At 49.2% G+C, this 13,145-nt stretch overlaps 1 protein-coding gene across 4 annotated transcripts in view; it reads right to left on the bottom strand.

The window, feature by feature from the left end:
* The window catches only part of LPIN1 (lipin 1), a 95,208-nt gene that overhangs the window by 59,696 nt on the left and 22,367 nt on the right, over positions 1-13,145 (bottom strand). Inside the window, exon 1 of one of the 4 annotated variants that reach the window (XM_063077889.1) lies at positions 8,302-8,375. The exons of 2 other annotated variants lie outside the window; for them this stretch is intronic. The gene's annotated coding sequence lies outside the window, so the exon portion shown is untranslated. Of the gene's footprint in view, positions 1-8,092; positions 8,253-8,301; positions 8,376-13,145 lie in introns of those variants that run through there. One more of the 4 variants, XM_063077890.1, reaches the window with a different exon arrangement.

Raw genomic sequence — 13,145 nt, 5'->3', positions numbered from 1 at the left:
CGCTCTGACCAAGTCCAACAGGTTATGGTAAAGAGCATGCCTCATCACGATAAACTTGAAAAGGTCTTTGCCCCTGGAAAGCAAGTGCAAAATCTCCCTTATTATTGTCATTATGTGCCCTAGCAAGTGACCAGAGAAGCAGGACTCAGTGCTGGCTTTGGATGTGATCTCTTCAAAACTACCCACACCACATCAGCTAACCCTCCTCTAGGCCTCTAAGAAGATAAAGTCAAAAGCCATTATTCAAAACTTTCCCCCACAGCCCTTAAGGACTAAGGAAGGTCAAAAGTTCCTCCTGCATTCGGTCTGTGATCTGAAGCCTTCTCCGGCACCCTCCCATCCTCAGAATGATTCAACATTTCCTGGAGAGAGCATATCAAAAACCCACTAACTATACCCAGAGAGCAAACATGCATTCTGTTTGTTACTTCTGCCCTCTCAGCAGGTGCGTTAAGGGACACCTGTGGGCTTAAGGCACATGGGGAGCTTATTGATTCAAAAGCCAACCCAATCTCAGTTCACAATGGGGCTTCCTTGTGTTCCTGTTAGCAGCAGCAGGATTACAGCACAGGATACAGAACAGGCTACTGCTCCTGAGGCCGACAGACACTGACAGATTTGACTGTGATGTGCCAATATGCCAGCTGATTTGGTTCTGAGCACATCTTAGAGACTTGTCAATATTTACTGAGTTTACTGACAACAACAGGCAAAGATAATAACAGCAGTGAACCAGGATAACACAAACCTTTCAGTCCATTTTACATACCATTAAGGTTGGTATACTATCGAGATGGTGTTAATAGTAGAGTTAAAATTTTTTACTTATCATAACAATGCAAGGGATAGAATTTTCCTATTTTGCAGAGAAGAAAACCAAACTTTAGAGTTTATGTAACTTGCTCAGGGTCCCAATACTAGGTAAGAGGCAGAAGCAGGATTAGAATCCAGGGGAGTATGCAACCCACTCTGTGACAATCCTGCAAGCCTCTTGCATGCCATGACATGCCAATCTACATACATGGGCAGGACATATATACTCTAAATTAGATAATGCAGAAAGGTGTAACACACAGTATATGAAAATACATTTACTTCTCTCATGGTGAGACCAAAATTATCCATTGTGGTACATTTTGATAGTTGTACTTCATTTTCCTAAGCTGATGTCTGATTTAGAAATTGGTCTAGATTCTCCAGAGATATGACTGTGCTTGCCAGTCAGCCAGGGAGCAGCAGATGGACCATAGTCTCTGTCATCTCAAGGTGGCACACAGGTAAACAAAAGGTGCTTGGGTCAGGCACATGGACTCTGCTGAGCCCTGCCACCAACTCGGGCTCTCTCTGTAGCTCTAAAAGTCAGGGAAGCCCAATGGACCTTGCAGTTCTGAAAGCTATCTGGTTACTTCTGTGTTAACAAAGAAAAAGAGCAAAGACATTTTACCTGGATAGTTGAGATCCTCATGGATAATATCTATCCTGGTCTATCCTGAACGTCCTGGAAGTTGTCTCTGAGGACAGGTGAGTGACTAGCCAATACTCACCCATCTTACACACATCCTTTCCTCCTTTTACGCAGCAAAGACCATACAGGGGCTTACTCCGTGCCTGGCTCTGGGTTGGGCCACCAGGTAAGATCAGTTCTTGTCCTCCAGAAGGTTAAAGGCTCTTACCTTAACTGGCTCAGTTACTGAACAATTGAATACCAACAGGCATTTATAACCTTTCTGAAAACTTTAGAATGCACCTTGGAAGAGTGAGCACCCCATCACTAGGAGTATTCAAGCCACTTGGATTTTAGTTATGACAATAATTCCTCAAGGGTATGTCAAAATCTGCCTCCCTGTGGTTTCTCCCCACAGGTCCTTGAAGCCAGATGAGGTCTCATTCTTCATTCTCAAGTGGCCCTTCAGCCATCTGAGGACATCTGAGGATGGCTATGTGACTGCCCTCCATCATGCCCTTCCTCCAGGGACAGTGCTGTTGGCTCCCCAGTCAGCCTTACAAGGGGCAGCTTTGGGGCCTCCTGCACACCACCCTGACCTCCCTCTTCTGAGCACATAAAAGGCTATGTCTCAATGTCTAGGTCCCAATCTGCGGTCTGCCGTCTGCCCAGCACTGGATAAAGACACAAAGGTCCTGTTGCTACTGGTGCTCATCAAGATGAGAGTGGGAAAAACAGATACTCATCACGCACTGCTAGTGGAGTCATAAACCAGAGTAAGCATTGCAGCAATGTCTATCATTTTGGGCACAAATTAGCAAATCCCAGCAATTCTAGTGCTAAGAATGGATTCTACAAATACAGTAAGATCCACGCACAAAGACAGTAATGGCAGCATTGATTGCAAGAGGGAAAATTAGAAATAACTTAAATATCTATAGGATTCTGGTTTAATAAATTATGGGCCATTCATATAATGGCATATTATGAGGCTGTTAAAAAAAATGGGGAAAGGGGTAACTACATAAATATTAACATGAAAAGGTATGTATTGAATTAAAGAAGGTGCAAAAATATTTATAATAGGAGCCCATTTTTCAGGAATTAACATTTACATGTATTTTGACATGCACAAAAAAGTTCTGCGGTTACATACCAAACAAAGTCCACAGGGCTCACCCCTGGGAACCAGGCATGTGGAAGGGGGGGAGGAGACATTTAGTTTTCATCATAAATATTTCCCGTAGTGTTGGTGTCTGGTTTCTGTTTTTCACACGTGCAGGTATTATTTAACATCAATTTCTAATGATCTAAGAGAACTGGGAGCAAGAGATGGATAACTCTGGTCCACTCGGTCTCAGAGTCTCCCAGTCACTGAAACTGCTCAGACAGAAGGGGATCCTGGGGTGGGGAGGAGACTCCTGCTTTCGCTGGAAGGTCAGATAGATGGATGACTGCTCAGCTCTCCCAGTGCTGAGATTTTGCAATGCCCAGATATTATAATCCCAGGTGATGAATGTTCTTAGGTTCCTGCCAAGAAACACAAATGGCCTGGACAGTAGGAAATGGAGACGTCTAAGATACAGCGAGACCACTACGCTCAGCAAAACAGCCCGACAGGCTCACGTTCTGATCCTTTTGCTCTTAATTGTTTAACTCATTGAGGACAGGACTTTTTTTTGTTTTCCTTAGAAGACCTAAAGTCATGCTCTCTCTACATACCTGCAAGAGCCCTCTGTCCAAATTTGTGTCTTGGTCAGAAAGAATGCTCTGCTTGTGTGACTTCTATTTCTGAATGATAACCCTACCCAGACCTCACCCCAGCAATTAAAGGGTCAAATACTATCTGGATGTTCAGGAGCACTGCCTATTAGGAGATGACAGAGCTCAGCAGGTGAGTGCAGGCTCTGCAGGTGTTCTAATCCCAGCTCCACCTCCCACTCACCCCATGACCATGGGCAGGTTACTAACCTCTTGCATCTCAGTTTCACATATATAAAATGGCATGACATCAGTAGTACCCACCTTGTAGGATTATTGTGAGGTAGGACATGTAAAGTACTTTTCAAAGTGCACACACCAAATAAAAACCAGGTGCTAGTCCTGTTGTCACAAATGGCTCCAGATAAAAACTGAACTTTGATGAAGTCTCTTGCCTGACAGTGCTTTGTACATATCACCAGTTTAAGTTGCACCTTCCCAAGAAAGACAGAGGCAGAGAATGTTATTGGTTTAAAAATACAGAAATATTAGAAGCCATGTTTACATTCACTAGGGTGGTAACTCATTTTCATTTGCCCAAAATCTGAACCTAAAGAGGCCACCCCAAGAGTGGGTAGCATTAGCAGATTGTGCAGAGTCCACTGGCAGGAAATTCTTTTGCCAAAACAGTTGTCCAGAAGTGTGCCTTGTTGGGCGGTAGCACCCGGGATCCTACAACACGCACTGCTTGTCTCTTATAAACCAAAAAAATATAGCCTAGTGGCATCCACAAATGCAGAAGACTTCACCAAACAGAGAGTGCATGTGCATAAGATGACAGAGGGAAAGGGACAGTAGGGCTTCCAGTAGTAAGGCTCATGGGTGCATGCTGCTGACACGTTCCAGGGGCAGCTGACAAGGCAGGCAGGTGTGTCTCTATCACGAAGGGCTTTGTGAACCAATGCAAATTACCTCCTCACACTTAGGAGCAAACAGGCAGTCCGCACAGAACAAAGTCTCTGTTCTAATGGCCTGCAGCTTTGATCTAACTAGCCCCAGCATCCAACATCAGCCAATGTACTAAGTTGTTGCAAGAATCACAAAACTTGGTCATTGAGTTGAGAGAGCCATTGGTAAGTATAGCCACGATCACTGGTGTGTAGAAGCTCCCTGCTCCTCTCCTTGTCCTTGTCCTTGTCCATTCACTTCCATCAGCGGGACAGTGGATCCGGCACACCCCACCCTGATGCATCCCTCAGCACACACGAGTGCCCGTGGGCCAGACACCTACACTGCAAAACCCTACACCCTGCTGCTTCGCAAATGCCATTTGTTTATGCCCTGACTGTGCCCAAAAATGGACCCTGTGAAAACCCAAAAGGGTTGGGCTGTGAAAACGATGCTCCATTCCCAACTGTAGACAAGCCAGGATACAGGCTCTAGTGTGAACTCGACCCAAAAGCTCAGTCTAAACATTCTATGTGCAATGGTATGAAAGAGCAGAGGCTGAAACCCAGGCCTGTGGACAGAAAGTAGAAAGGAACCAGGAAAAGTAAGATTCATATATGTCATCTCCATCAGTCTGCTTACAAGGATGGTGCTTTTGTCCAGACTCAGATTTAAAGAATCTAAGCCCCACCATTATATAATACACCAAGGAAGAAAAACAAATACCACCCACATGGCTTCGTGTGAGGTATCCCAATTTTAGAGATGTGGCAATAAAATACAGTTTTAAAAAGACTGCTTGACTCTCTCACTCTACAAGAACAATTAGCTAGATGGTTTATATCAATATTTTTTCAAACTTTTTCTGAATGAGTCCCACAGGAAGAAAAACACTCACGTGTCAATCTCGCTGCTCTGCCAAGGGTGGAAAGGCCTTTTATGAGGGACACCCCAGGAAAGAGGCCATGACAGGCTGCCAGCCAGGCTCTCAAACCCTCATGGCCAACACCCTAAGAGCTCAACTTGGTCAGCCTGAGGCTCTGTGCTCTGTACACACAGGTACACACACACACACAGGTACGTACGTACACACACACACACACACACACACACACACACACACACACACACACAAGAGCTCAACTTGGTCAGCCTGAGGCTCTGTGCTCTGTACACACAGGTACACACACACACACACACCACAATTAAAACAAGGTGTACAAAACAAGACCTAACTAAAGATTGGTATGTTGCACTCTGATACTTTCTTTTTTATTCTATTTCGCTTTTTTTTTTTCCCCGACCAGTAAGGGGATCGCAACCCTTGGCTCAGTGCTGGCTGCACCACGCTCAGCACCGGCCATCCCTATATAGGATCCGAACCGCAGCCTCAGCGCAACCAGTGCCACTCTCCCAAGTGAGCCACAGGGCCGGCCCCTATTTCACTTTTTTAAAATGTCTGTTGGCCTACTAAACTGATTTTAAGACTCAGGGGTCACAAGCTGCATTGTGAAAACCATTCCTGAACCTGGACCCAGAGCACTCTACAGGCAGAAACTCGTCCTATTCCTCAAAATATTCCGGCCACACATGCCTCGCCCCAGCCACTGCTCAGGGCTCCTTCGATGAATAAAAAGTGAGTGGACAGGGAGGAAGGCAGTGGAAAGGGGACCCAGGGAGGAGGGTCAGGCACAAGCTCCTGGCCAGCAGCCCCAAGGCCAAGAGTGGGCTCCCTTGGGGGCAGATCCCCTCCAGATCTCTGATCAAGAAGCCTGGGCCAGTGTCCCCTCAGCACCAAAGCAGGTGTGGGTCCCTCACTCTCCAGACCCTCACCCACAGCTTACAAAACTAACATTTCAGAAACAGCCAGCAAATAGGCACTTGGGGCCTTTTATAAATTAAGAACCTGTAAAATTACTGAAGGGCATGTTTGGGCTTTGCCCGACCCTCCTCCCACCCCCCAAATGCCATTCTGATTTTAAGTGAACGGTCTTACAATAAAATAAATTGTACCAGGGTTCAATAAAGTGTAAAAAGCATGCCTTCACCCTTCCCAGGTACTCGCCCCAAAGCTGACAGCGACAATTACAGGGCCTTCCTCCTCAGTACCTCTCAACAGCTCTAAGCTCCCACGCCCCTGTTAACCACTGAGGAAGTTCAAGTACAAACAGTCAAACCACCAGCCTCAGTGTCCTGGCTGGACCATCACCTTCTGGATGTTTCTCAAAGTGCTCCAAAAACTGCTCCCATCAGTGTAAACCTGCCCACCCCCACCATGGGCCTCACTTATAAGTGGTCAGTATAACAACAAAGCCAAGTTCATACTGGCCTCAGCTCCTCTCAGCAGCCTCTGGCCCTTCTTCTCAAATATCTTTCCACTTGCTGACCCTCCCCTCCATCTCCTGACCCTCCCCTTCCATCCCCTGACCCTCCCCTTCCATCCCCTGACCCTCCCCATCTCCTGACCCTCCCCATCTCCTGACCCTCCCCTTCCATCTCCTGACACCCCCTCCATCTCCTGACCCTCCCCTTCCCTCTGACCCTGCCCTTCCATCCCCTGACCCTCCCCATCTCCTGACCCTCCCCTTCCATCTCCTGACACCCCCTCCATCTCCTGACCCTCCCCTCCCCTCTGACCCTTCTCTTCCATCTCCTTACCCTCCTCTTCCATCTCCTGACCCTCCCCTTCCCTCTGACCCTCCCCTTCCCTCTGGCCCAGGGACCTGAGTGCAGCTGACCAATCAAAGAGCAGGGCCCACAGACTTCCTTCTCACCTGGCCAGGCCAGGCCACCATCCCCACCCCAGCCAGGGCAGACTCCTCCTCAGCCACTTCCCAGGTCTCCCCCAGAACCAGGAATTCCTTCGGTGCCTCACCTGAACCCCCAGCTTCTCTCCCATGCAACAAGACTAAAGTGACAAGACCATTAGTGGCTGACACCTGGGATGGCAGAAGAGCTCACAAAGGGTCCCACAACGGCCAAGGTCCAACCAAGACTAGAGAGCCCAGGCCTCCCGCCCCGGCCAGGGCTCTCTCAAAGCCAGGCTCCACAAGGCCATGCAGCTCCACATACAATCAGGGATAAGCCCCAGAACACACACCCAAACACAAAAACGCTTGGTAATAACACAGATGTCAGCCAACATGAAGCATTATCAGAATACAAACCCATAAGACAAACTCTTAAGCCTTTCAACATTTCTGTGGGAAGAAAGGGTTCACGTGTGGATGTACGTATTTCTCAATTACTACACATTCCTCAAATGCTTACTTTCATTCATAAGACCCAAGCTATGGAAAAAGGATAAACAGTAAATTTCACAATCACTGCCACTATACCACCATACCACACCCCCCCAATAAAAAAACTGTTACAAGCTCATCTTTCCAAAACACTTCTTCTATCCTGTAGGAAACTACTGGGTTCTAAAACTCTCCAGATCAATGCTGCCAGTTGTTTTAGTTCAAGCTGCCTGCTTAGTGGTCAAAAATAAGACTGACATCTTTCTCCATCAACTTCTAACCACACAAATTAACCAGTTACCTACACTCTAGCACCATGGCATTTAAAAGTTATCTCCAAAACATTACTTTTCATCCTATATTTTCCTGGCCTTTCCCAAAATAAAATCATTTGCAAGGGCAGCTGATAACTAACTAGGCCTAACCCACAGAGGCCTGGCACAGGAGATCCGTAATCTGAGAAGCTGGATTCCAACCTGGGCTCAGCCTGTCCGGCCACCCAGCGGCTGTGTGACCTCGGGCACATCGGTCAACCTCCCTGAGCCTCAGTCTCCTCAGCGGCAAAGCTGGAATCCTGACTCCCGAGGGGAAGGTTTCCATTCCCCGGACACAACAGCAGCTGACACAACAGCTCCGCCGCGGCGCCCAAGGTCAGCCCGGCCGGGCGCGCTCCGAAAGGGAAGGCCCGAGGGATGCTGGCGCGGCCCGCCCGGCCTCCCGGGCCTGTTTCTCCGCCTCCCTCCCCCGAACCACTTGCCGGAAAGGACCGCGGGGACAGAGCTCGGTCGCCGGTCTTCGGGTCCCCTGGCCGAGCCCCGGCCTCGCCCCGAACCCCCAGTGCCTCCGGGCCGCGAACCGTCCCGTCCCACCCCGCCGGAGGCTGCAGGCCTGGCACGGCGGAGGCCGGGGCTTGGCGGGCCGGGCGGCGTCGGCGTCGGCGACGGGAGGCGGGAGGTGGGTACTCACCGAGCGGCGCCGCGCGTGGCCGCCTTTGTATGCAAACACCAGGCCCGCTGCCCGCAGTCCGCGCGGCTCGGCCACGGGGGCGGGGAGGGGGCGGGGCCAGCGGGGCGGGGGCGGGGCCAGCGGGGCGGCGCGAGGGGGCCTCGCTGGGCGCCGGCGCCTCGGCCGCTTTCATGGCCCGCCGGGCCCTTGTGCCAGCCCGTCATGAATCCCTGCCTAAGCCTTCCTGGGGGTGTGACCCCTTGGGCCACCCTTCTGATTTTCCTTCCCGGAGCCGAAGGCATATATTTACTTCAACAATCTAGACTGACATATAATAGCGGAGCCTCGGAGGAGGGTGGCCGTACAGAACCGGCTGTAAGGGGCAGCCTGGGGAGACCTCCCGGCCTGGCTGCTGACCTCGGCCCTGCTCTTCACCAGCAATGGGGCCTGAGCACGTCCTTGAGCTTCTGCCCTCGGCCTCCGTTTCTTCAACCCGGAAGCCGTGTTGACCACATTGCGATTCGCAGTGTCTCAGCACCGGCCCCGGTGCTGGGTCCCTGTGATGGGAGCAGCCGCCTGCTTCCTTGACTCACGGGCAGGCTCTGTTCCAGACACCGGGAACCTCTGAACCAGGGCGACAGTCCAAAGCCTTCATTCTACAGATGATGAACCGGGGGCAGAGCAGGCTGGAGGTGGCCCCGAGTCGGCTCTGATCAGCAGGATCCTGCGGCTGCCACCTCGGGGAAGGCCAGACGCGCAGGGGAAACTTTTCCAAACAAGCAGTGAGAAGAAAACACTCACTAGATCACATTTCACTCCTAGGCTTATAAACTGAACTGGAATCCCAAAGTCCTGGAGCTTCTGATCCTGTGCTGTCTGGCGTCCCCCTGAGGGGGCCCTCGGCTGTGTCCTGTGTCGTCAGCAGCCAGGCTTGACTGAGCTGTGACTCAGTCCTGGGGCTGAGAGCTGAGGTGATCCCCTGGGCCAATCCCAGGACCTCCTGTGTTCAGCCCAACTCGGAAGAGAAGGAACCTGAGATAAGCTAACTTGCTGCGGCTGGCTGGAGGAGGAAGGAGGGGCTGAGTGATGCCTGGGCTAAACCCAAGCATTCTGGATTCAAAGCCTGGAAAACGGGGCGCAGTTGCTCCTAACACAGACTCACTGAGGATGAAAAAGGCCATCATGTAAGGCACTGGGCACAGGTGTTGACTTGAAAGATTTTTCAATTCTAAAATCCCAAACATTAAGAAATTGCTTGGCCCAGCTGCTGGCCTCTCTCCTGGCAGGGATGCCCAGAGGCACCAGCAACGGAGTTGACCATCTTCCAGGGACAGAAAGCTCTTTCTTACTGAGAACCATTCTCTTTACGGCTGAACAATGAAAACTCCTCGGCTGTTGCTCTACAACCCAGGAAGTTTTCTCTACCTATAAAAGCATGAGCTGCCCTCTTCTAACTGGAAACCTCCCCCCTTTTCAGCCAGTGACAATAACTAGTATCGTGGAATTCTGAAGTTTTCCATATCAACCACATGCACTATTAAAGGGCTCTGGGGCATGACCCAGAATGCCTGGGGTGGAGTGGAGGGGGCAGAAGGGTGCACATCCTTCTTGCTGGAACCCATGAACCACTATGGTAGGCGACCAACTGATCTCCTGTGGTGGATTGAATTATGTCCCCCTAAAACTCTCTGGAGCTTGAATTGTGTCCCTCAAGTTTTATGTATTAGAAACTTAGCCCCCACTGTGACTGTTAAGAGGGTGGGAAATCCCATTACAGTAATTGAAAGGTGGAGCCTTGAAGAGGTGATTGGATTGTAGGACCATGCCATAGTGAATGGATTAAAAATGGTGGTCAGGGCATGGTTCTGAGGGCTTTAAAAGAAGAGAGTCTGTCTTTCTCTTTTTCTGCTCTCTCTGCTTCCACCATCTTGCAGTGTGAGACCCCTGGGTCACTATCACCAGCACCAGATGGACTTTGGACTTCCCAGCCTCGGAAACTGTAAGCAATAAATGTTGTTTTTCTTTATAAATCATCCAGTTTCAGATACTTTGTTATAAGCAATGGAAATGGACTAATACATCTCCCCAAAACTCTGGGGAGAGGCATCAGTGGATAGCTCTGACAATGCCCTGGCAGAAAGGATTCCTAAGGAAAGACAATGAATTCTTCCCCAAAGATGTCTGTCACCTTTATTCCTGGCACCAGAGCCTGGGGCTCCTAGGAAGAAAAAAGATCTCCTGGGGATCCAAGGCCAGTCTTTAGTTGTGGACCCTCAATGAGGTGACTTCATCATGGGCACTCCATTGCTAGGGGCCCCAAGAGCCAGGTGAGAACCAGGGGCCACCTGGTGCCAATCTACCACCTTGGGGGCAGGAAACAGAGCACCGTGGAAACCCACCTGAGATGGAATGGGACACCTGGGTGCTGTGGCTGGCTGACCAGGAAAAGGGTCATGGAGGAAAAGTTGGCTATAAGATGCCCTGAATTCCTCAGGGAGAGGAGGAGGGTAATCCAGGGCGAGCAAAAGTCTAAAACCAAAGCACAGAAGGCTTTGACAGTCGCCCCCAGGGCTGTCCAAAGGCCCACCCACAATTGGGGTGGTGCTCATAGATTAGAACTGAGGCTTCCAGGAGGGTAAAAGAAGTCACAGGGAGATGAAGAGGCTGACAGTGGCCACAGGCGTGAATCTTGGAGGCCACGCACTCCAATCCATCCCAACAGACATGTTAATTAAACAGCATCAAGTGCCACCCTCTGCCATGTGCTGAGTAGTCAGGATTTATAGGACTCATGCACACAGCACAGGAGCAAAGCAAGGAATCTACTCCAGAAGATGAGACTGTTAGAGGACAGGTTCAGGGCAGAGAGAGATGTGGGCCTTCCCTGGCACCTGGGCTGTAACCCTGCCCAGTGGGACACGTGTCACACTGCTCTTGGAGCAGCATCCACTACCCATTCCCTCATTCATTCATGCCCCAGGCCTTCATGCAACACATGCCCAGCCCTGTGCTGAGCACTGGGGCCTACATCGGGGAGCAAGGCAGACACAGAGGTCAGCCTCAGTGACTTACACGGCGGGGGTAGTGATCACGTAGAAACTGTCACAGTGCTAGGTACTGCTGTGAACTGAAAGGTTGTACACAGATGCAGGATTTAACTGGCCTAGTCATCAATCACGAGGATTCAGCTGAACGTGGTGGCCTGAGCAGGCACTTATCTAGGCGAATCTGGGCCAGGTGTGGAAGAGCAGAACAAAGGCCAGCCAGCAGCATGCGCAGAGCGTCCGGTGCATGTAGAGGCTGCAAGAAGGATGTGGCTGGTCTCGGGCGGGCTGGGGGAAGTCACAACAAGATTCATTCCTGTCTTCCCCTGTGATCAAGTAAGAGGGCCTGGGACACCCTTTCTTCTCTGGTTAAATGGAAAAGATTCCTAAAGAGCCAGGCCAAGACAGAGGGAAGGGGAGAAACAAGAAAGAAGAAAAAAACCAAAGTGCAAGAAAAGGGCAGCAGAAGAGACCCCCAGCATGACCAAAGACAGGAGGAGAGGATTCCGTTACTTATAAACAGTGGCTGTTATGCTGGGAAATATAGACTTGTACTGGTCTCCAGTCCCAGGAAAAGCAAAAAGACTCCCCCCACCCCCAGTCAATTCTCTGGGTCACCATGACCTTGCTAAACAAGTGTGGGTTTGCCACAGTCTCAAGTAGCATGTCTCAAGTGTCACATTCCTCAGTGCTAAGAAAGCAGCTATGCAAATGGGATATTAATAAGAGTTTAGGGTTAGAAAAACCTTAAGAGTTCCCCTTCGTAGATAGGAAAACTAAGGCCTGGAGAGGTGAACAGTAATAATCATCATAGTGATAATAAAAATAGCTAACACTTAGATACTATTTACTATAAGCCAAACACCGTTGTAAGCACTTTACATATAGTAACTCATTTATTCTTCACAAACAATCCTATTAATAGTAGCTTAATTATTAATTTATAGTTTTTGACTTCTTTATCTACACTTCTATCATGAATGTCATTTCTTGGTCTATTTATGTTGATTGATTTTTCTCCAGATTGTGGGTAATATTACCCTGCTTCTTTGCATGCTCAGTACTTTTGTTTTGACACTAGACATTGTACTGTTGGTGGCTAGATTTTGTTGTACTCCTTTAACTATTGTTGGGCTTTTTTCTGAGATGCAGTTAAGTAACTTAAGATTCGTTTGTTCCTTCTGAAGCTTGATGTTAAGCATTGTTAAGGTAGATCCAGAACGTCTTTGTTCTAGGACTAATTTGTCACTTCTACTGAGGCAATTCCCTTCTGAGTACTCTGCTTGATGCCCTCTATTTTAGAGGGTCTTCCCACCCCAGCTAGCAGAAACCTAGTTTTAGTTACCTGTTGCTGCATCAAAGTTTACCTCAAAATGTAGCCGTTGTGCTGACTCCTGGAAATAAGGCAGTGGAGGGGAGACTCATACCCTCACACCTAATCAAATATTATTCTCTCTGGTCCACTTCCAGGCCTGCAGGACCCAAGTCACTATAAACCAGCCCTATCATCTTGGAAGTTATGTCCTTTGGTATATACAGTTCTGATATGTCTGCGTATAGCTTAATAGGTTACAGCCTTCTTCCCAGCTTTTCCCCCTGCCTTATAGTGAACAACATCTCCTTTGCCGGTCCCAGGGATGATATTCAAACTATTTGCATGGCCTGAGCATCAGTCACCAGCCATAGCTGAGCAGGGTCCTGCTGGATTATGGAGAAGGTTGCAAAGGGAAGGGTAAATCTAAGAGATAAGATGAGACAAGGTGGCAGAAATGAGGTCACTTACGGAGCTTGAGACAGTGACTATGACTGGTATTTCCAAAC

This window comes from Cynocephalus volans, chromosome 14 (assembly GCF_027409185.1).
Source record: "Cynocephalus volans isolate mCynVol1 chromosome 14, mCynVol1.pri, whole genome shotgun sequence".
Classification (NCBI taxonomy): Eukaryota; Metazoa; Chordata; class Mammalia; order Dermoptera; family Cynocephalidae; genus Cynocephalus; species Cynocephalus volans.
Note: the sequence above shows the minus strand (reverse complement) of the source record. Positions and strands in the feature narration are given on the sequence as shown.